We start from the raw sequence: 24,273 nt of genomic DNA, 5'->3' as shown, positions 1-24,273 counted from the left end.
TAGACAAATATCGGCCTTACTGAAGAGCTCAGTGAATTTCAACGTGGCATCGTCATAGGATGCCACCTTTTCAACAAGTCAGTTCGTAAAATTTCTGCTCTGCTAGAGCTTCCCCGGTGCTGTTATTGTGAAGTGGTAACATCTAGGAGCAACAACGGCTCAGCCGCGAAGTGGTAGGCCACACAAGCTCACAGAACGGGACCAGGGTTTATGAACAGAACGGGACCAGGGTTTATGAACAGAACGGGACCAGGGTTTATGAACAGAACGGGACCAGGGTTTATGAACAGAACGGGACCAGGGTTTATGAACAGAACGGGACCAGGGTTTATGAACAGAACGGGACCAGGGTTTATGAACAGAACGGGACCAGGGTTTATGAACAGAACGGGACCAGGGTTTATGAACAGATCGGGACCAGGGTTTATGAACAGATCGGGACCAGGGTTTATGAACAGAACGGGACCAGGGTTTATGAACAGAACGGGACCAGGGTTTATGAACAGAACGGGACCAGGGTTTATGAACAGAACGGGACCAGGGTTTATGAACAGAACGGGACCAGGGTTTATGAACAGAACGGGACCAGGGTTTATGAACAGAACGGGACCAGGGTTTATGAACAGAACGGGACCAGGGTTTATGAACAGATCGGGACCAGGGTTTATGAACAGATCGGGACCAGGGTTTATGAACAGAACGGGACCAGGGTTTATGAACAGAACGGGACCAGGGTTTATGAACAGAACGGGACCAGGGTTTATGAACAGAACGGGACCAGGGTTTATGAACAGAACGGGACCAGGGTTTATGAACAGAACGGGACCAGGGTTTATGAACAGATCGGGACCAGGGTTTATGAACAGAACGGGACCAGGGTTTATGAACAGAACGGGACCAGGGTTTATGAACAGAACGGGACCAGGGTTTTGTGTAAATTAGATACAATGACATGTCATCTGCTTTGTATCATTGGAGGAAGTGAGAGCGGAAGAAAGAGAAGCAGAAAGTAGAAGTAGCCCAACAGCGTTTGAGAGGAGAGATACAGAGAGGGAAATGATCAAATAGAGCCTTCCTTTCCTTCCTTATTGCCCTCTGTGCCAAGTACTGACAGCCCATGGCAGCCGCTTCCCTGGGATGGAATTAGGAATCCGGAGGAGGGAATCTGAAATGCTTCCATGATGTGTCAAACAACACTGGGATCCAAAAAGAGAGGAGAGAAAGAGATGGAGAGAGAGAGATTTTAGCAGGAGAAAGAAACTGTCACATCATCAGAATGGTTTGTCTAAACGGGGAGATGTGGGTTGGAGTGGGGGGAGAGGGGGAAGATATGGTTGTGGAATCTGGCAGCTATGTTCGAGGGCGGTATTTCAACAAAAATAAGCAGCCCCCAGGCAATGGAAGAGAGAGAGAGGGAGAGAGGTTAGAATGAAGATTGTAGGGGTGGGAGGGAGAGAGGGGTAGTGGGAGACAGAGGGAGGGAGAGAGAGCGAGGTAGTGGGAGACAGAGGGAGGGAGAGAGAGACAGGGAAAATGAGAGAGAGAAAATTAAATCTGGGAAGCTGACCAAAAATGTTCTGCTCCTCAGATATGCAGCTGTGGAATTAGAACTGGTTTTAAAAACAGGAGAACAAAAATAAACTTCACACTTCAGAAGCCTATTTTGGGGGATGGGGGTAGGAGGGTGGGCTGCTGGCACCAAAACCTTAGGCCCAACGGGCAGACATCTATTCAGCTTATTTCTCCTCCATCCTTAGTTGAAGGTGAGGGGGGCGAGTGAGCTGCCTTGGGTTCCCAGCGGGTTACAATGTGAGCTCATATAGAAACATAACACAACATGCCACTAAAAACCCCACCATAAAACCATTTCTACAGTCTGTGTCCCCTCTAGCACAGTGCTCTGAACGGAGACACGTTGATTAAAGATCAAGCATGATCGTTACTCATATTGTAAATATACAGTAGTGTAGCATCTCTCCACTCCAGGCCAGGATTAGGTCTTTCTCTCTTCATAGGGGAGTGATGATGCACCGTGGTGGAAGTGAACAAAGACCTATCAAAGTCACAAGCAGCCATGACAACAACACAGTGAACAACAAATCAATTACTCCTCAATGTGGCTAATTAAATATATTAACGGCAACATCGGTGAATACTGTGACTGAGAATGACGTTGTTTCTGATGACTGGAATATGGCTGGTTTATTACTAAGTTGACGAGAGAGAGAAAAGAGTGGTGTACAGTGTGCATTGGTTGGCTCCCACACACACACATAGGCATAGAATACACACACGATTTATAAAATCATTATTCAAATATTGTCATCTTTATTTTTCAGATAAAATACCTTAATTGAAAATATTCCCTTTAATAAAGCAGCAGATGATGGAACACTGAGCCAGTGTAAATAGGTCTGTGTAGTACAGAGGAGCTTGTTGCAGTGCGAAGCAACACAATGAGCAACCCTCTACTGTGACGATGGAAGAATAGAGTATGTTCTTGGTCATCTATTACAGTTGATGATAAGTTTAGGAGGAGAAATCAAATCAAACCATTCAATAACTGAAAAATGAAGATGACAATATTTGAATGATGGTTTGTGTGTGTGTGTGTGTGTGTGTGTGTGTGTGTGTGTGTGTGTGTGTGTGTGTGTGTGTGTGTGTGTGTGTGTGTGTGTGTGTGTGTGTGTGTGTGTGTGTGTCAGTTGATACAGCAGGGAGAGAGAGAAATGGTTTCTTATCCAGTTAGCAGAGATTGTTTGTGACTCATTTCAGTTCTATAGCTAGAATTCTCTCTCTGACATCACACCTCTACCTGAGAAGGCCTCTCCAGAAACAGAGACAGGCTACAGAGCTACAGTCACATACAGTTAGCAGGATTAGGATAAGGAATATCATCCCATTTAAATGTGATCCTCTCCTCTTCTACTCCGTGGCCCACACAAGGACAGTAAACAAGGAATATTATGGCAGGAGTACCCATCCGCCTGTCACTCACACAAATACAAACACGCACACAAAAACACGCACACACACCTCTCCAGCCGCCAGAGCTGCTAAATTGCAGTTTGAGAGACGACAGGGGAGGGAGGGGGGTGGTGGGCTCGAGGGACAACATACAATGGAGCGTGCGGCTGACCAGCGTTCAGGTGAAATTGAATTGGAAATCTTCCATGACTGGTTAGCATAACAAAGGGGCCCGTGGCTTTAGACAAAGGCTGCTTCTCTAATGCCCAAAATCAATCTCTCCCTGGGCCCGCCGCCATTGTTCCCCTCCACCATACAGGTGTTCCTTCAATGGTCCTTAATCAAAAGTGTCAAAACAAAGTTAGGACTTATCTCTGCTCCTCCACAGATGGGAAAGAGAGAGAGGGAAGAGGGGGAGAGAGAGGGAAGAGGGGGAGAGAGAGGGAAGAGGGGGAGAGCGAGGGAAGAGGGGGAGAGAGAGGGAAGAGGGGGAGAGCGAGGGAAGAGGGGGAGAGCGAGGGAAGAGGGGGAGAGAGAGGGAAGAGGGGGAGAGCGACGGAAGAGGGGGAGAGAGAGGGAAGAGGGGGAGAGCGACGGAAGAGGGGGAGAGAGAGGGAAGAGGGGGAGAGAGAGGGAAGAGGGGGAGAGCGATGGAAGAGGGGGAGAGAGAGAGAGGGAGACTTGAGTGACTAGTGTGTATTGGTTTGTGTATGCCTGTGCACTAGAATGTGCTATTCTGTTCTGTGGACCTACTGTACAGTACCTATAGTGTAAGTGTAAAGACCTGTGCAAATCCTTCCTTCCTTCCTTCCAGATGTGTATATGTGTGTGTGTGTGTGTGTGTGTGTGTGTGTGTGTGTGTGTGTGTGTGTGTGTGTGTGTGTGTGTGTGTGTGTGTGTGTGTGTGTGTGTGTGTGTGTGTGTATGTGTGTGACCTCTTGTTAGAGAGGCTGCTCTTAAAGGAGAAGTTTCTCCAACATCCAGAAACTCCCAAGTGATTCCATACACCGGTAACAGAGCAGAGCGAGGCCTGCATCCAGCAACGTCACGAGTCACGTGAGCCGTTTTTGCAGCTGTTTCAGTACAGCACTACAGGGAGAGAGAGGGGGAGAGGGCAAACTCCACAGAACTAGTGTCACGCCTTGACCATAGAGAGCTTTTTATTCTCTATGTTGGTTAGGTCAGGGTGTGACTAGGGTGGGTATTCTAGTTTTTAAATTTCTAAGTTGGCCTGGTATGGTTCCCAATCAGAGGCAGCTGTTTATCGTTGTCTCTGATTGGGGATCATATTTAGGCAGCCTTTTCCCCCACGGTGGTTGTGGGATCTTGTATATGTCTAGTTGCCTGCGAGCACTACATTTGCGTCACGTTTCGTTTTGCACTTTATTGTTTTCTGTGTGTGTCACTTCCAAATAAAGAGGATGGAACCATACCACGCTGCATTTTGGTCCGATTCATATTACAACGATCGTGACAACTAGGTTCAATGTATGGAATCACTTGGGAGTTTCTGGATATTGGATAAAGTTCTCTTTTAAAGGTGTTTGTTTTGATAAGGTTGCCCTATTCTATCTGTGCTCTCCCAGCCTCAGAGATTACCATATTAATAATCTCAGCCTGCTAATCCCAAACACTAATGAACAGCTCCATATTCCAGCAGCCCTGACATTACCAACCAGCTGACAATTATCCAGCATCACACACACACACACACACACTGTCACGACTCCTACCGAAGGTGGCTCCTCTTCCTGTTCGGGTGGCGCTCGGCGGTCGTCGTCACCGCCCTACTACCTGCCATCGATCCCTTTTCCCTTTTCTGTTGGTTTTGTCTGATTTGTTTCACCTGTTTCTTGTTTAGATTTTGAGTTGGGCTATTTAAGCCAGTAGGCCCGCCTGCTCTTTGTGCGGGCGTGATTATTTTTCCCACTGGGTTGACGTGTGGTAGTGCGTGTTGTGTAGTTACCTGTTTTGGGCATTTGTTTGATTACGCCCAGTTTCGTGGAGAGTACTACTTTTCCCTGTGCGTAATAAAGCGCTATTCTGAACTTTCTGCCTCCTGCACCTGACTCCGCACCCACTACGCCTAGTGTGTTACACACACACAATATATACAGTGGGGAGAACAAGTATTTGATACACTGCCAATTTTGCAGGTTTTCCTACTCCAACCAGTAAGAATTCCGGCTCTCACAGATCTGTTAGTTTTTCTTTAAGAAGCCCTCCTGTTCTCCACTCATTACCTGTATTAACTGCACCTGTTTGAACTCGTTACCTGTATAAAAGACACCTGTCCACACACTCAATCAAACAGACTCCAAGCTCTCCACAATGGCCAAGACCAGAGAGCTGTGTAAGGACATCAGGGATAAAATTGTAGACCTGCACAAGGCTGGGATGGGCTACAGGACAATAGGCAAGTAGCTTGGTGAGAAGGCAACAACTGTTGGCGCAATTATTAGAAAATGGAAGAAGTTCAAGATGACGGTCAATCACCCTCGGTCTGGGGCTCCATGCAAGATCTCACCTCGTGGGGCATCAATGATCATGAGGAAGGTGAGGGATCAGCCCAGAACTACACGGCAGGACCTGGTCAATGACCTGAAGAGAGCTGGGACCACAGTCTCAAAGTAAACCATTAGTAACACACTACGCCGTCATGGATTAAAATCCTGCAGCGCACGCAAGGTCCCCCTGCTCAAGCCAGCGCATGTCCAGGAACGTCTGCAGTTTGCCAATGACCATCTGGATGATCCAGAGGAGGAATGGGAGAAGGTCATGTGGTCTGATGAGACAAAAATAGAGCTTTTTGGTCTAAACTCCACTCGCCGATTTTCTATTGGGTTCACAATTTTTTTGTTTGAACCCTATCCAAAACCTTTACCCTTAACTAACCATTAGTAATTAATGCCTGAACTTAATCTTCGTAATTTGACGTTTATGGACAAATGTCGCATTCTGCAGTGAGTCTGTGAGAGCTTGTGGCATAGCTAGGACCAGCAGATTTTTCTGGTTAGGTCCCATGATCAGGAAAAACTCCGGGGCCTAGATATTAATAGTTTGTGGTCAAGAAAAACTGCTAGATTCATAGTGTATGAGACAACCCCTCACCCCATCTTTCTGATCCCCCCTCCCCACACCAGCCCAAGGGAAGACTCCCATACAAAGCAGTTGATTAAAAATCACTTAGTGAGACAGATATATAAAGCTGTCAGTCATGGCTTGCCCAGGGGACAAGAGAGAGGAGAAGAAGAGGAGAGGAGGAAGGGAGGAGGAGGAGGGAAGGAGGACAGGAGGGGAGGAGGGGAGAAGGAGAGGAGGGGAAGAGGGGAAGAGGAAGGGAGGAGAGGAAGAGGAAAGGAGGAGGAGAGGTAGTCGTGTTCACCACTAGCTGTAGCTGTCAAACCCACTTGCTCCTGCCTAATCATATAACATGGACTTGACTTCATACACATGGAGGCATTTATAAACCTTTACTTAACCTAAATTAAATAAGAGAGAGAGGGGGGGGGGGTGGAAATCAATTTGTTTTAAATTACATGTGTCACCACATGATGGTAGTTACACATCTGAGCATGGCCCACTGAGACCTCTGACACACACACACACTCGGGCAGCTGCCAGTGGCAGAGGTGAGACAGCATCCCTCTAACGGTCTCCTGGCCATCACAAACAGATGGTGGCCCACACACACACACACACACACACACACACACACACACACACACACACACACACACACACACACACACACACACACACACACTTTAAATAATTTATTTTAATCCACCAATCAAATGTATAATAAAAAAAGGATATAAATATATACAAATATTTCAAAGGTCTCTGTATGCATGGCACTCAAGGGTACACACACACAACAAATCCTTCACCAACTTGTCAAATCTACCACAAAGCCTCACTACCTACAATGTATATTACTCTCAGCCCCCTAATTAGAAAAACTTCTGACCCTTGATACAATAGATGTCAGACATGGGCTATAATATGACAGAGACATCAGAAGGCATATAACATGACAGTGACAGAGATATCATCTCCAAGTAGCCTTTACCCGTAGGCAAATACAGAACTGACCTTAGTACAGTGTCTGGGGGCCACTGCACATCAACTTCCTCTGAGATATCACAGAGTTATATAATCCACAGGGCAGGCCGTCATATTGTGTGTCTGATAATTTGCTGTTTGAAGATTACTGACAGACCTCTTCAGATCCCTCTGAAGATGAAGAGTCTATAGACACTCAGTCAGACAGATCACACCTTAAAGACCCCCTCTCCTTCTGTGACCTTTAACCTCTGATACTTGAGACCCCACCCCCCTCACAATCTCAGCCTACACCAGTTTCTGCCTTTGACTTCTAGTGCAACTCTCACTCTGAAGTGGCAGAGTGCTCTCTCGTCCAAGATTTACATGTTACAGTATGAGGAGAATGACAAACAATCAGTGGACATTTTATCATGTAAATCTTGGTGGGGCAAACTCTCCAAAATGTTTTTTAAATGCATGCCAGCAAAGCCACTACACAACACTAAACTAAACAATAGATTCATTGCACTATAACGGTGACAAGCGGTGCACACAAACTGTTAGGGCTTACATAAATCTGTCTCAACAGCAGAGTTCCAACATCAGTCCCAACACCTTACCACTGCTACACCTGGCTATCAGTGGAGCCTTGTCTGGCAGCAAAACAGTTCATTCAGCCTCGTTTACTGCCTTAAAAAAAACATAGCTGATATGGCTGACTTACTTAAACAAATGTGGTTTCTAATGACAATTGAGATGTGCAAACTATGGCATAAGGGAACGATGAGCGGATAAGAGGCAATCCGTGATTTCGCTTAAGACATTAATAAGCGAGCTAGGATGGACGTAGTCAATAACTATTTGTTAAGCCCTTTTGAAATGTACAGTGACAGAATTCAGAACATGGGTAGTTCTGACATTATTCTCCCTGTTCACCAAGTCAGAACCGTAGGATAAATAAAGGGGACATATAAGCAGACAATGAAGCTCTTGCAATATTCAATGATGACATTTCTCTAAAACAGGCTATAAGCTACATGTAAACCACCAAATAAGCAAAGTTTTTTTTAAATTAATTTTTTTTGTTAACCTTTATTTAACTAGGCAAGTCAGTCAAGAACAAATTCTTATTTACAATGCCCCATGGGACTCCCGGTCACAGCCGGTTGTGATACAACCTGGAATCGAACCATGTCTGTAGTGACACCTCTAGCACTGAGATACAGTGCATTAGACTGCTGGGCCACTCTAGAGTTATGAGGGGAAAAGGGACCAAATTAATAGGGTGAGGCCCATGGGCTACTAACAGCTTACTACACAACATACACTTAGTTTTACTTTCTTAGCTACAGTATACATATCTCCCTAGCATATTACATCAGTTACGCAGCAGCTTACAATTACATTTGTTCTGAATTCTGTCGCTGTACATTTCAAAAGTGCTTAACAAAGTTAGAAGTCTGAGATTTCCCAGTTCCGAGTTTCTAGTTGTTTTGAACACGGCAGAAGTCATAACAGAAGTCAGTCAGACATTCATGAGCGAGCTAGGACGGACGTAGTCAATATAACTATTTGTTCAGCACTTTTGAAATGTACACCAACAGAATTCAAAACATGGGCTGTTCTTACAGTGTTCTCCCTGTTCAACAAGTCAGAACTGTAGGATAAATAAAGGGGGCATATAAGCAGACAATGAAATCTCTTACAATATTCAATGATTACATTTCTCTAAAACAGGTTATAGGCTACATGTGTACCACCAAGTCAGAACAGTAGGTGAAATGAGGCGTAAATAGAGCAAATTATTAGGGTGAGGCACATGGGCTACTAACAGCTTACTACACAACATACACTTAGTATTACTTTATTAGCTACAGTATACATATCTCCCTGGCATATTACATCATTTATGCAGTAGCATACAGTACAACAATACATTTTTGGACTCACCTTGTGATGTGCTCACTTGAACAGGAAGGTGGCGCAGAGGTCCTTCGTGGGAAAATGTTGTCATCAAAGTCTGGTATTCTCTGGATTTATGGTGCTTTCAAAACAACTGGGAACTCGAGAAAAAAAACAAGGTTAAAAAAATACATGATGACGTCATTGATCTTCAGGTCGTAGCTCTAGAAAGAGGCCGGATTTACAATTCCGAGTTTCAAATGTATTTTCCCAGTCAGAGCTCGTTTATTTCCAACTTCCCAGTTGTCTTGAACTCACTGAAGTCACGTTTTCGCAGTACGAGTTAACAGTTGTTTTGAGCGCAGCACAAATCATGCTTCATTGACAGCATGGCCAATGTTGAATGTTTATCATTTTAAACTTGGAAAAGAGACACTTAATCCCAGATTTGGGACCACACATCCACTCCACTGAATAGCAGGCTAGTGATTGCTTTGCAATTCTTGCAGTTAGCCACTGCTTCCTTCCAAACCACTCATTGCTGAATTGCAAATTCCAACTTGTTGTGTAATGTTTATGTCCAATGGCCGATGAGCACTGATACGTTTTATCTATCATTTCTCTTCATTAAGACAAGGATTATAAAGGATTTGCCAGTAGATTGTCGACTTGATTCATAATGATGACTGCTAGCTAAGATTTAGAAAGTATGATGTTGACATGATCAGTCCAATCAAAGCTACGATAGATATAACGTGATTTGACGTAATTTTATCTATGGCCAATGACCTTGAGCCTTCTTGGATGGGCACTTCTAATGTAACTCTATGGCAGTACCCAAGCGGCTTGAATTTTCGTGCTCTCCCCGTAGATTTTTCAGTGACGTAGTGTCCCCATGAGTGACAGAACACTGAGCCAATCACAGCGCAACTAGAGAACATTACCAACCCCTACACTGCATATTTTGCGCTGGCTGCCCCACCACCACAGAAAGCACTGAGCTGGGATGAAACACAAGCATTTTGGAGATGCCTTACTCAAGAACGCAAAAAAGAGACATGTTTGTATGGGGCTTTATTAAATCAAAGTTGTTGTGTATTTTTTTTTTATTTTTTTTTTTTTAACATTGTTTGCAAACTGATATGTGGCACATTTTAATGCCAAAATACATGCTAAACAGGCAACCCCAAAATATATTATAATAGATATGTCGTTTTTAGCTAAACAGGTGAGGTTCAAAACAGGTGGCTCTGCCCCACATGCCCTAAATGATGGGTCGCCACTGCAAACAATCACTATGTAAGCCACTTATAGACATGAGCTGTGTTCGAATACTCATACTAACCGCACTAATCATACTATTTGTGATGTAAATTGAGTATGTAGTATGCTTTTTGGTCAAAGTATGGATATACAGTGGGGCAAAAAAGTATTTAGTCAGCCACCAATTGTGCAAGTTCTCCCACTTAAAAAGATGAGGCCTGTAATTTTCATCATAGGTACACTTCAACTATGACAGACAAAATGAGAAAAAAAAATCCAGAAAATCACATTGTAGGATTTTTTATGAATTTATTTGCAAAATATGGTGGAAAATAAGTATTTGGTCAATAACAAAAGTTTATCTCAATACTTTGTTATATACCCTTTGTTGGCAATGACAGAGGTCAAACGTTTTCTGTAAGTCTTCACAAGGTTTTCACACACTGTTGCTGGTATTTTGGCCCATTCCTCCATGCAGATATCCTCTAGAGCAGTGATGTTTTGGGGCTGTTGCTGGGCAACACGGACTTTCAACTCCCTCCAAAGATTTTCTATGGGGTTGAGATCTGGAGACTGGCTAGGCCACTCCAGGACCTTGAAATGCTTCTTACGAAGCCACTCCTTCGTTGCCCGGGCGGTGTGTTTGGGATCATTGTCATGCTGAAAGACCCAGCCACGTTTAATCTTCAATGCCCTTGCTGATGGAAGGAGGTTTTCACTCAAAATCTCACGATACATGGCCCCATTCATTCTTTCCTTTACACGGATCAGTCGTCCTGGTCCCTTTGCAGAAAAACAGCCCCAAAGCATGATGTTTCCACCCCCATGCTTCACAGTAGGTATGGTGTTCTTTGGATGCAACTCAGCATTCTTTGTCCTCCAAACACGACGAGTTGAGTTTTTACCAAAAAGTTATATTTTGGTTTCATCTGACCATATGACATTCTCCCAATCTTCTTCTGGATCATCCAAATGCTCTCTAGCAAACTTTAGACGGGCCTGGACATGTACTGGCTTAAGCAGGGGGACACGTCTGGCACTGCAGGATTTGAGTCCCTGGCGGCGTAGTGTGTTACTGATGGTAGGCTTTGTTACTTTGGTCCCAGCTCTCTGCAGGTCATTCACTAGGTCCCCCCGTGTGGTTCTGGGATTTTTGCTCACCGCTCTTGTGATCATTTTGACCCCACGGGGTGAGATCTTGCGTGGAGCCCCAGATCGAGGGAGATTATCAGTGGTCTTGTATGTATTCCATTTCCTAATAATTGCTCCCACAGTTGATTTCTTCAAACCAAGCTGCTTACCTATTGCAGATTCAGTCTTCCCAGCCTGGTGCAGGTCTACAATTTTGTTTCTGGTGTCCTTTGACAGCTCTTTGGTCTTGGCCATAGTGGAGTTTGGAGTGTGACTGTTTGAGGTTGTGGACAGGTGTCTTTTATACTGATAACAAGTTCAAACAGGTGCCATTAATACAGGTAACGAGTGGAGGACAGAGGAGCCTCTTAAAGAAGAAGTTACAGGTCTGTGAGAGCCAGAAATCTTGCTTGTTTGTATGTGACCAAATACTTATTTTCCACCATAATTTGCTAATAAATTCATTAAAAATCCTACAATGTGATTTTCTGGATTTTCTTTTCTCATTTTGTCTGTCATAGTTGAAGTGTACCTATGATGAAAATTACAGGCCTCTCTCATCTTTTTAAGTGGGAGAACTTGCACAATTTGTGGCTGACTAAATACTTTTTTGCCCCACTGTAGTTAGCATGCCAAAAGATCCCGGTTGTCGTACTACATTCGCCAAAAAACGAAGTACACAAGCAATGGACATTATATCTATGCTTTTAGGGTCCATAATGCAATTCTTCAGAAAACTGGCATGGCTTAATAACATTTTCAGATTTGAAGAAAATGGCGGAAAATATACAGCCGAACAAATTCATTGCTTTACCAAATTATGACAAAAAATAAGAAAATGTTGAGCAATGTAATAAAGTAATGATTTTTCAAATAAGTTACATGTTATGTTAGCTGACAATTTGTTACCTACACTAGCCTTACGAACCGCATAGAATATCATTACAACAGTTGCTTGTATGTACCGGTATGTTAGCTATCTACCTAACGTTAGTTGGCTACCAATACATCGAACTTGCCAGTACAGTGCCCTCGGAAAGTATTCAGACCCCTTGACTTTTTCCACATTTTGTTACGTTGCAGTCTTATTTTAAAATTGATTAAATACTCCCCCCCCCCGTCCCTCATCAATCTACACACAACACTCCATAATGACAAAACAAAAACAGGTTTAGACATTTTTGCTAATTTATAAAAAAGAAAAAATTAACTAGCACATTTACATAAAAATTCAGACCATTTACTCAGTACTTTGTTGAAGTACCTTTTGCAGCAATTACAGCAGAGTTTTCTTGGGTATGACGCTACAATCTTGGCACACCTGTATTTGGGGAGTTTCTCCCATTCTTCTCTGCAGATCCTCTCAAGCTCTGTCAGGTTGGATGGGTAGCGTTGCTGCACAGCTATTTTCAGGTCTCTCCGGAGATGTTCGATTGTGTTCAAGTCCGTGCTCTGGGTCGGCCACTCAAGGACATTCAGAGACTTGTCCCGAAGCCACCCTGCGTTGTCTTGGCTGTGTGCTTGTGTTTGTTGTCCTGTTGGAAGGTTAACCTTCACCCCAGTCTGAGGTCCTGAGTGCTCTGGAGCAGGTTTTCATCAAGGATCTCTCTGTACTTTGCTCCGTTCATCTTTGCTTCGATGCTGACTAGTCTCCCAGTCCCTGCCGCTGAAAAACATCCCCACAGCATGATGCTGCCACCACCATGCTTCACCGTAAGGATGGTGCCAGGTTTCCTCCAGACGTGACGCTTGGCATTCAGGCCAAAGAGTTCAATCTTGGTTTCATCAGACCAGAGAACCTTTTTTCTCATGGTCTGAGAGTGTTTAGGTGCCTTTTGGCAAACTCCAAGTGTGTTGTCAAGTGCCTTTTACTGAGGAGTGGCTTCCGTCTGGCCACTGCCATAAAGGCCTGATTGGTGGAGTGCTGAAGAGATGGTTGTCCTTCTGGAAGGTTTATCTCACTTTTGTTTATTATCTATTTCACTTGCTTTGGCGATATTAACACATGTTCCCCATGCCAATAAAGCCCTTAGATTGAAAATGGAATTGAATTGAGAAAGAGAGGGATAGAGTGCACGAGAGAGATAGGGAGTAGAGAAATTAGAAATGAGAGAAAGAAGAGAGTGGGAGAGAGAGAGAGATAGATAGAGAAGAGGGGGAGAGAGAGAGAGCAAGCAGAAGCAGGAGAGCATTCACTGCAGTCAGCTTTGCAACATTACCCCGACCCACAACCACCCTGATATAAACCACAAACAAATAGATAAACTATATAGGCAGTAAAAGTGACTGACAGCTGGAGAGGAGACAAAGTGAAGGAGGGGAGTGAAGAAACAGGAGAGAGAAATACAGAGAAAGAGTGAGACAAAGGCAGAAAGAGAGTGAAAGAGAGAGAGACAGCACATTCTATTGTGAAACAAAAAACAATGAACATGGAGCTTCCCTGGGTCAGTTAGCAATGTCACCCCCCACAGGGTCCTTCAGGGTCAGCAGAGACACACACGGCTGGCAAACACACTGCCTGTCTACAAACTACACACAACAAGGTCACATCTGACCAGAGAAAGGAAGAGGGGGAGAGAGAGGAAGTAGAGAAAAGCTAGAGGTAGACAGGACAAGGAAGTTAGAGGAGATGCTGAAAGTGAATTGGATAAAGGAACGGCTACACACAACAACAAACTCCAAAACATATTCCCCAAATGTATTCTATTTCCAAGAACACACACACACACACACACTCACCCCTCCCCCACAAACACCAACCACCAGTGTATTTGTCCCACTGTTATTTGTCCCACTGCATTGTATTGTGCTGACTTGTGTATGGCGAGGGTTCAGGAGAACGTCAAGACTATCTCCCAGCGCCCAAACACACACAATTGAATCACGTCTGAGGTACCCCTCCCCCCCTTAGATTTTTACAGATGTCTGTAATTATCTCTGGCCCTCTGTGTGGCCTTATCATATATAAAATAATTCAATAAGATGATTTTCAAATAAAAAAGCTGTAAAACATTATCCTAAATATAACCCATCAACTTAGTGAATACCTTGTGTGTTTAATATGAGTGTTTCAGCATGACATATCCTTTATTTATTTATTTACATACTTATTTTACTATGTCAGTATGTATTTGTTGTCAATGCTTCAGTGTCAAACTGGTGGCAGTTGTGACATATTGACATAGTAAAATAAATAAAAATATATATATTTCATGCTGAAACCCTCATATTAAACACAGAAGGTATTCACAAAATTAATGGTTTATATTTAGGATAATGTTTTACAGCTTTGTCATTCAATATCCTATTTGAAAATCATCTTATTTAATAATGTAATATATTTTACACTTGATCAAATCAAATTTTATTTTTCACATGCGCCGAATACAACAGGTGTAGTAGACCTTACCGTGAAATGCTTATTTACAAGCCCTTAACTTTTGTCAATAGGGGGAGCTGTTAGCACAATTTTTTTCTTGACGTTTCCAAATTAAACTGCCTCGTACTCAATTCTTGCTCGTACAATATGCATATTATTATTACTATTGGATAGAAAACACTCTCTAGTTTCTAAAACCGTTTGAATTATGTCTCTGAGTGAAACAGAACTCCTTCTGCAGCACATTTCCTGCCAGGGAGTGAGATTTCAGAAATCTCACTCCCTGTTCTGAGGTCAGTTTATAAGTCCCTGTGTACGCTGTGGGGCTACAAACACTGCATACGCCTTCCTCTAGATGTCAGTAAGTGGTGACAATTTGAATGGAGTCGATTGCGCAATCTGGGACCTTATATAAGACCTTGGGGCGGAAGTACCTTTCTTTTCGACCGTGCGCCTGACGCAGGATGGACATCGGACTGGCCTCCTTCCAAGCTTTGGTTTAGCCAGTTCTATATCTCCGGTCATGTTTTTATTCGTTATAGTTGTTAAAGACATCATAAGGTAGTTAATTTAAACCGACTTAGCAGCGATTTCGACAGGACAAGAGTACATCTTTCGACCAAAAGACGATGGTTCTGGACAAAAGACACCTTTCCCAAGATTCTGATGCGAGTTCATCTAAAAGTAAGAACTATTTATGCTGATAAATCGTTGCTCTGTTGAAAAATGTTAAATGCATAAGCTGCCATTAATTTCAGTGTAGCCTTGCTTCAGCGCACGCTGTATTGCGCAGTAAAGTTAATTTTAAAAATGTAATTCAGCGCATTAAGAACTAATTTGTCTTTCAATTTCTGTCCAACCTGTATTTTTTTAGTCAAGTTTATGAATAGTTTTATATAAAAATAGGAGTCTTTCCAAGATGGCGCCGGACCGATTGCTTGAGTAGTTGGACACTATTTTCATTGTATAAGTACGATTTGTGCCGCTAAATATGCACATTTTCGAACAAACTCTATATGCATTGTGTAATATGATGTTACAGGACTGTCATCTGAAGAATTCTGAGAAGGTTAGTGAAAAAAATTATATATTTTGGTGGTGATAACGTTATCGCGCTTTTTGCCTTGAATCAATGCTGGGGTGATGTTAGCTCATGTGGTATCCTCTTATAACGATATATTGTGTTTTCGCTGTAAAACACTTAGAAAATCTGAAATATTGTCTGGATTCACAAGATCTGTGTATTTCAATTGCTGTACGCTGTGTATTTTTAAGAAATGTTTTATGATGATTAATTAGGTAATACACGTTGCTCTCTGTAGTTATTCTAGTCGCTTTGGTGAGTTTTGTGATAGTGGCTGCAATGGTAAACTATGATTTATACCTGAAAAATGCACATTTTTCTAAAAAAACATATGCTATACCATAAATATGTTATCAGACTGTCATCTTATGAAGTTGTTTCTTGGTTAGTGGCTATATATATCTTTATTTAGTCGAATTAGTGATAGCTACTGATGGAGTAAAAAACTGGTGGAGTAAAAAAAGTGGTGTCTTTTGCTAACGTGGTTAGCTAATAGATTTACATATTGTGTCTTCCCTGTAAAACATTTAAAAAATCTGAAATGATGGCTGGATTCACAAGATGTTGGTCTTTCATTTGCTGTATGCTGTGTATTTTTCAGAAATGTTTTAGGATGAGTATTTTGGTAATTGACGTCGGTCTCTGTAATTATTCCGGCTGCTTCCAACGCTATTTCAGATTGCAGCTGCAATGTAGAACTGTGATTCATACCTGAAATATGCACATTTTTCTAAAAAAACATATGCTATACCATAAATATGTTATCAGACTGTCATCTTATGAAGTTGTTTCTTGGTTAGTGGCTATATATATCTTTATTTAGTCGAAATTGTGATAGCTGCCCATGCAGGAAAAAAATTGTGGAGAAAAAAAAGTTGTGTCTTTTGCTATCGTGGTTAGCTAATAGATTTACATATTGTGTCTTCCCTGTAAAACATTTTAAAAATCAGAAATGATGGCTGGATTCACAAGATCTGTATCTTTCATCTGGTGTCTTGGACTTGTGATTTAATGATATTTAGATGCTAGTATTTACTTGTGACGCTATGCTAGGCTATGCTAGTCAGCTTTTTTACTGTGGGGGGTGCTCCCGGATCCGGGATGAGTACCAAGTAAAAGTTAACCAACAATGCAGTTCAAGAAATAGAGTTAAAAACTAAAGTAAAAAATTAAATAAGGCCACACAGAGGACCAGAGATAATGACAGACACCTGTGATAATCTGAAGTACCCAAAAGGGCCACTAGATGTCTGGTGATAGATTACATAAAATCCTTGAAAGGTACAGTACCAACATTCTGGTAGTTTACTGGTAGAATTTGAATGTTTCCAGTAATATACCCTCCCTTTGTAACCCTTTTTCAACCCTACACACAGCACATTAACACATTACCACAATTACACATGAACACACACACACACACACGCACTTACTTCCCTCTTCTCATGAACAAGCTAATTATTTCAAAACAACTTTCTCTAATCATAAACTAATCTGACGCAGAACAACAGAAAAACAGCTGATTGGTTGAGGATTACAGGTGATGATTGTATTTACTCATAATATTTATTTCATATTATTTATTTATTTATTTCCGCTTTAGTAAAGTTGATTAAGAACCAACAATATTCTAAGATAACAACATTGTCAAAGGTTCTGATAATCCTGTTACTTTGTCCTTTCTAGAAAAAGCCATTAAAGTTCTGTGATACCCACACGGGTATCATTTAGGATTGGGGCCCTAGAGACCACCGTCCAACCTAAGCCTTCACACCAGTGGCGACACGTCATTCAGGGCAGAGCCCCACCTGTTTTGATCATCACCTAAAAGTAAAATACAAATATATATATAAAAAAACGTTGTGCCTGTTTTGCATGTTATTTTGACATTAATACATGTCACATATCAGTTTGCAAACTATCACGGCTCAGGAAAATACTCAGATGCAGACAGTTCGAATAACGGACGTTTATTATATAAACAGAGGGCAGGCAAAGGACAGGTCAAGGGCAGGCAGGGGTCGGTAGTCCAGGGCAGAGTCCGTAAGGTACAGAGCGGCAGGCAGGCTCAGGGGCAGGCAGAGGTCAGTAATCCAGGGCAGTGGCAAAAGGTACAAAACGGCAGGCAGGCTCAGGGCAGGCAGAATGGTCAAAACCGGAGCAACTAGAAAACAGGGGCTAAAGAAAACTGGAGTACAAGAATTATGCTGGTAGGCTTGACGATGCAAGACGAACTTAACAGACAAACAAAATGAGAACACAGGTATAAATGCACAGGGGATAATGGGGAAGATGAGCGACACCTGGAGGGGGGTAGAAACAAGCACAAAGACAAGGGAAACAGATCAGGGTGTGACATTACGTATCTACCCCCCCAGGGACGCCACCTGGCGTCCTACCTGGGCGCATACCTGGTTGACCGGGGTGCCGGCGGTGGAACTCAGCGATTAACGGCGGTGGTACTCCCAGTTAACCAGGTACTGGAAACCCCTGCCCCGCCGCCGAACCTTCAGGAGGCGCCTCACCGTGTATGCCGGTTGGCCGTTGATGAGACGGTGGAGAGGAGTGGGCCTGGAAACAGGAGACAAAGGGCTGAGACAGAAGTTTAATCCTAGACACATAAAAAGTGGGATGTATATGGAGGGTACGGGGCAATAGAAGACGAACAGCAGAGGGCCTAAGAATCTTGGAGACGGGGAAAGGGCCGATAAAATGGGGGGAAAGTTTGCGGGACTGCACCCGGAGGGGCAGATCCCGAGTGGACAGCCATACCCTCTGCCCGAGACAATAACGGGGAGCCGGGGTCCTGTGGCGGTCCGCCTGTCGTCGATACCTGGATGTGGTCTTGAGAAGAGCCGCCTGAGCTCTCTTCCAGGTACGGCGACAGCGGCGGACGAACATCTGGGCTGAGGGTATGCTGACCTCCTCCTCTTGCTCCAGGAAGAGCAGGGGCTGATATCCCAGGGAACACTCAAAAGGCAAGAGACCAGTGGCTGAGCAGGGTAGGGTGTTGCGGGTGTATTCTACCCACACGAGATGCTGGCTCCAGGTGGTGGGTTTGGTGGAGACCAGGCAATGAAGAGTCATCTCCAGGTCTGATTGGCTCGCTCCGACTGGGCATTAGACTGGGGGTGGAACTGGCCGATGACCCAATGAGCGTGTAGAACCCCTTCCAGAACCGGGACAAGAACTGAGGACCCCGGTTGGAGACAGTGTCCACTGGAAGTCCATGGCTCTGGAAGACATGCTGCACCATGAGCTGGGATGTCTCCTTGGCTGAGGGTAGCTTGGGGAGAGGAATGAAATGGGCGGTTTTGGAAAACCGGTCCACCACTGTAAGGATAACGGTGTTGCCATCAGACGGGGAAGACGAGTGACGAAGTCCAGGGATATAGGTGACCAGGGACGGTGAGGGACAGGAAGTGTTTGAAGTAGGCCAGCCGGAGCTTGCCGAAGAGTCTTATTCTGCGCAGAGATAGTGCAGGCAGCGATGAACGCAGAGATGTCATGGACCATGGTGGGCCACCAAAAGTGTTGTCGCACAAATTCCAGGGTCCAACGGGAACCCGGGTGGCAGGCAAGCCTGGAGGAGTGAGCCCACTCCAGGACCGGGGAGCAGACAGTGTCTGGAACAAACATTTGGTTATCAGTGTCCCATCCCCCACCCGGGGTTCGGCTGGGAACACTGCACCACACGGACCTGGTTCTCAATACCCCAGATGAGTGCCACCGCCAGACATGAAGTAGGAAGGATGGTCTCAGATTCCGAGGGTCGTGATTCCTCTCTGGTCCACATCATAATTCCTCTCCGTGGCGATAAGACGATGGGAGAAGAAGGCGCAGGGATGCAGCATAAGGTCCAGGGCAGAACGCTGGGACAAGACAGCCCCCACTCTGACATCCGAAGCGTCGGCCTCCACCATGAACTGACAGGATGGGTCAGGATGGACTAATGTGGGAGCTGTGGTGAAGCTGTGCTTGAGGTCCAGGAACGCTCGGTCAGCAGCTGGGGACCATGTGAATGGAACCTTGGGAGAGGTGAGTGCAGAAAGGGGAGAAGCCAGGTACTCTAACCCCGGATAAAGCGGCGATAGAAAATGGCAAAACCCAGGAAGCGTTGCAGCAGTACTCTGGACGTAGGTTGGGGAGAATCCACCACCGTTCTCACCTTACCGGCATCCATCTGCACATTACACGCAGCGATGATGTAACCTAGGATGGAGATGGTGGAGCAATGGATTTCGCACTTTTCCGCTGTCACAAAAAGTTGGTTCTCCAGGAGGAGCTGGAGGACCTGTTGGATGTGGAGCATTCTTGGGCTGAGCGGGAGAAGACGAGGATGTCGTTGAGGTAGATGAACACGAACCGGTTCAACATGTCGCGGAGAACGTCGTTAACCAGTGCCTGGAACACAGCTGGAGCGTTGATCAGACCAAATGGCATAACCAGATATTCATGTCCGATGGCTGTGTTGAAGACTGTCTTCCACTCATCCCCTTCCCGTATTCGCACCAGATGGTAGGTGCTCCGCCGGTCCAACTTGGAATAAATGGTGGCCCCCTGGAGTGGCTCAAAGGCCGAGGCGATGAGTGGTAGCGGGTAGCGGTTCTTAACCGAGGCCCCGGTAGTCGATGCACGGGCACAGGGTTTTGTCCCTCTTCTCCACAAAGAAGAACCTTGCGCCGGTGGGGAAGGAACAAGTACGGATACACCCTGCAGCCAGGGAGTCCTCGATGTAGGTCTCAATTGCCTTGGTTTCCGGACGTGACAGTAAATACAGTCGTCCCGGGGTGGTGTTGTGCTCGGGAGAAGATCAATCCCGCAGTCATATAGTCGAGATGGAGGAAGCAAAGTGGCTCTGACCTTACTGAAAACCTCCTGGAGGTCCTGGACCTTCGCGGGAACGGCATAGAGGTCAAAGGTTACTTCCGAGCCCACAGGAAGACGTCCCAGGGCAGGTTACGTCAACTTCAGGCAATGGGCGTGGCAGAATGGCCAAGAGAAACCCAATACCACGGGAATCTGAGAAAACTTAATCAGAATGAACTGTATAGCCTCGCTGTGGTTCCCTGACACCGACAGGTTGATGGGAGTGGTATTGTGGGTGACTCTGCCTATAGAACGTTCGTCCAGCGCTCTAACGTCCATGGGAATGGAGAGGGGTTGAGTGGGGATGCCCAGTTCTGACACCAGGGTGGTGTCCATAAAACCCATCAGCCCCAGAAACGATGAGTACCCAGAGAGATTTCGACTGGTTCCCCCACGGCAGGATGGCATGGAGAGGGGTGCGAGTAAGGGGAGAAGGAATGTTCTCCGTATGGCCCACCAAAGTACTAGCTCCTACTGGTGAGCCTGGTCTTTTAGTGGACAGGTAGACATGAAATTACCAATAGTTCCGCAATACAGGCAACTCTTCGGGTTAAGCCTGCGTAAACATTAGTTTGGAAACAACCTAGCTCTGCCTAGTTGCATCGGCTCGGGAAGAGGCGAATCGGCAGACTTCGGAGACACTCTGGGAAACTTGGGTAGCCTCGGATTCTCTTGGACATGTAGAAGTCGGGGGCTTCCAGGATGCCTTGGAGGCGTTCCTGTAGCCGCACATCGATCTGGATGGTCATGGCAATGAGTGAGTCAAGATCTCTCAGCAGCTCCCGGGCTGCGAGCTCGTCCATATCTTCCTCCGATAATCCGCGCAGGAACGTGTCGAACAGATATTCCGGGTTCCAGGCACTATCGTCAGCCAACGTGTGGAAATCCACTGCGGGAGTCTTGCCGAAGCTGGATTAACTTCCGTGCAGCCTCTCTCCCAGACAACGGAGAATTGAAAACCTTCATCTGAGCCACAAACTCCTCCAAACTGAAGCACACGGCAGACTGTTGTTCCCTCCAGGACAGCCCTCCAGGACATCAGCGTGATGAGGTATCTTCAAGCAGCCCAAGGGGAAGGAGGAGGGCTGCAGCTCAAAGATGAGGGAACACAGAGAGAAACGCCCGACAGGTTCCGACTCTCCAGCGAAGCGTTCCGGGGGAGGTAAGCAGGGTTCTCGGGAAGCCGGGAAAGACGCGCTGCTGACAGCTGGGTTACTGAGGGGCTAGGGGGTTACCGTCGTGGTAGGCTGCCTAGTCGACAACTCCTCATACCTCCCAATGGTGGCTCCTTGGGAGGAGGCGGCACTGCGGAGCTGGTCAGAGTCTGCTGTGTTCGTCATGGCCAATTTGTACTTTCACGGCTCAGGAAAAGACCAAGATGCAGACAGCTTGAATAACGGACGTTTGTTATATAAACAGGGGGCAGGCAAAGGACAGGTAAAGGGCAGGCAGAAGTCAGTAAGTCCAGTGCAGTGGAAAAAGGTACAGAACGGCAGGCAGGCTCAGGGCAGGCAGAATGATCAAAACCGGGATAACTATAAAACAGGGGCTCAAGAAAACAGGAGAATGAAAAACACGCTGGTAGGCTTGACGAGACAAGAAGAACTGTCAACAGACAAACAGAAAACACAGGTATAAATGCACAGGGGATAATGGGGAAGATGGCGACACCTGGAGGGGGGTGGAGACAAGCACAAAGATAGGTGAAACAGATCAGGGTGTGACACAAACAATGTAAAAAAAATCCTTGAGTTAATAAAGCCGCATACAAACATGGTCTCTTTTTTGCTTTCTTGAGTAAGGCAGCTCCAAAGTCCAGGTGTTTCAGCCTAGCTCAGTGCTTTCTGTAGTGGTGGGGCAGCCAGTGGAAAATACGCAGCGTAGGGGTTTGTAATGTTCTCTAGTTGCGCCGTGATTGGCTCAGTGTTCTATCACTCATGGGGACACAACGTCAACGCAAAATCTACGGGGAGAGCTAGAAAATTCAAGTCCCTTGGGTGCTGCCATAGAGTTACATTAGAAGTGCCCATCCAAGAAAGCTCAAGGTCATTTGCCAGAGGCCACAGATAAAATAATGTCACGTTATATCTACCGTAGCTTTGATTGGACTGATCATGTCAACATCATACTTTCTAAATCTTAACTAGCAAGCTAGACAAGCAGTCATCATCATGAATCACATCGACAATCTACTGGCAAATCCTTTTCAATCCTAAAACATATCGGTGCTCGTCGGACATAAACATTACAAAACAAGTTGTAAATCGCAAATTCAACAATGAGTGTTTTAGAAGGAATCAGTGGCTAACTGCAAGCGTTGCAAAGCCATCACTAGCCTGCTATTCAGTGGAGTGGATATGTGGTCCAAGTCTGGGTTTAAGGGTCTCTTTTCCAAATTTAAAAGGATAAACATTCATGCGGTCAATCCAGCAGGATTTCTGCCGTGTTCAAAACAACTGGAAACTCGCAACTGGAAAATTTCAGACTTCAGCGAGTTCAGGACAACTGGGAACAAAAAAAAGAGCCCCCTGACTGGTGAAATAGATTTAGGTCATCAAACTCGAAATTCAAACTCGGGAATTCTGGCCACTTTTTAGAGCTCCGACCTGAAGATCACTGACATCATGATTCAACCTTGTTGTTGTCCAAGTTCCCAGTTGTCTTGAAAGCACCATAAATCCAGAGAATGCCAGACTTTGATGACAAAATTAGCCTACTAAGGACCACCACGCCACCTTCCTGTTCAAGTGAGCACAACACAACAAGGTGAGTCCAAAAATGTCTTGTATGCTGCTGCATATATGCATATACAGTTGAAATCGGAAGTTTAAAAACATTTAAACTTGGTTTTTCACAATTCCTGACATTTAATCCTAGTAAAAATTCCCTGTCTTAGGTCAGTTATGATCACCACTTTATTTTAAGAATGTGAAATGTCAGAATAATAATGGAGAGAATTATTTATTTCAGCTTTTATTTCTTTCATCACATTCCCAGTGGGACAGAAGTTTACATACACTCAATTAGTATTTGGTAGCATTGCCTTTAAATTGTTTAACTTGGGTCAAACGTTTCGGGTAGCCTTCCACAAGCTTCCCACAATAAGTTGGATGAATTTTGGCCCATTCCTCTTGACAAAGCTGGTGTTACTGAGTCAGGTTTATAGGCCTCCTTGCACACACATGCTTTTTCAGTTCTGCCCACATATTTTCTATTGGATTGAGGTCAGGGCTTTCTGATGGCCACTCCAATACCTTGACTTTGTTGTCCTTAAGCCATTTTGCCACAACTTCGGAAGTATGCTTGGGGTCATTGTCCATTTGGAAGACCCATTTGTGACCAAACTTTAACTTCCTGACTGACGTCTTGAGATGTTGCTTCAATATATTCACATAATTTTCCGTCCTAATGATGCCATCTATTTTATGAAGTGCACCAGTCCCTCCTGCAGCAAAGCACCCCCACAACATGATGCTGCCACCCCCGTGCTTCACGATTGGGATGGTGTTCTATGGCTTGCAAGCCTCCCCCTTTTTCCTCCAAACATAACAATGGTCATTATGGCCAAACAGTTCTATTTGTGTTTCATCAGACCAGAGGACATTTCTCCAAAAAGTACGATCTCTGT

The 24,273-nt window shown here is 44.8% G+C and overlaps 1 protein-coding gene across 4 annotated transcripts in view; it reads right to left on the bottom strand.

The window, feature by feature from the left end:
- arhgef7a (Rho guanine nucleotide exchange factor (GEF) 7a) overlaps positions 1-24,273 on the bottom strand; it is a 182,335-nt gene that overhangs the window by 103,592 nt on the left and 54,470 nt on the right. The window contains exon 24 of one of the 4 annotated variants that reach the window (XR_011667780.1): positions 17,768-18,347. The exons of the other annotated variants lie outside the window; for them this stretch is intronic. The gene's annotated coding sequence lies outside the window, so the exon portion shown is untranslated. Of the gene's footprint in view, positions 1-17,767; positions 18,348-24,273 lie in introns of those variants that run through there. 4 annotated transcript variants of the gene reach the window in all.

This window comes from Salvelinus alpinus, chromosome 14, assembly GCF_045679555.1.
Source record: "Salvelinus alpinus chromosome 14, SLU_Salpinus.1, whole genome shotgun sequence".
NCBI classification, from domain to species: domain Eukaryota; kingdom Metazoa; phylum Chordata; class Actinopteri; order Salmoniformes; family Salmonidae; genus Salvelinus; species Salvelinus alpinus.
The sequence above is the reverse complement of the archived record's forward strand: the minus strand, read 5'-3'. Positions and strand labels throughout refer to the sequence as shown.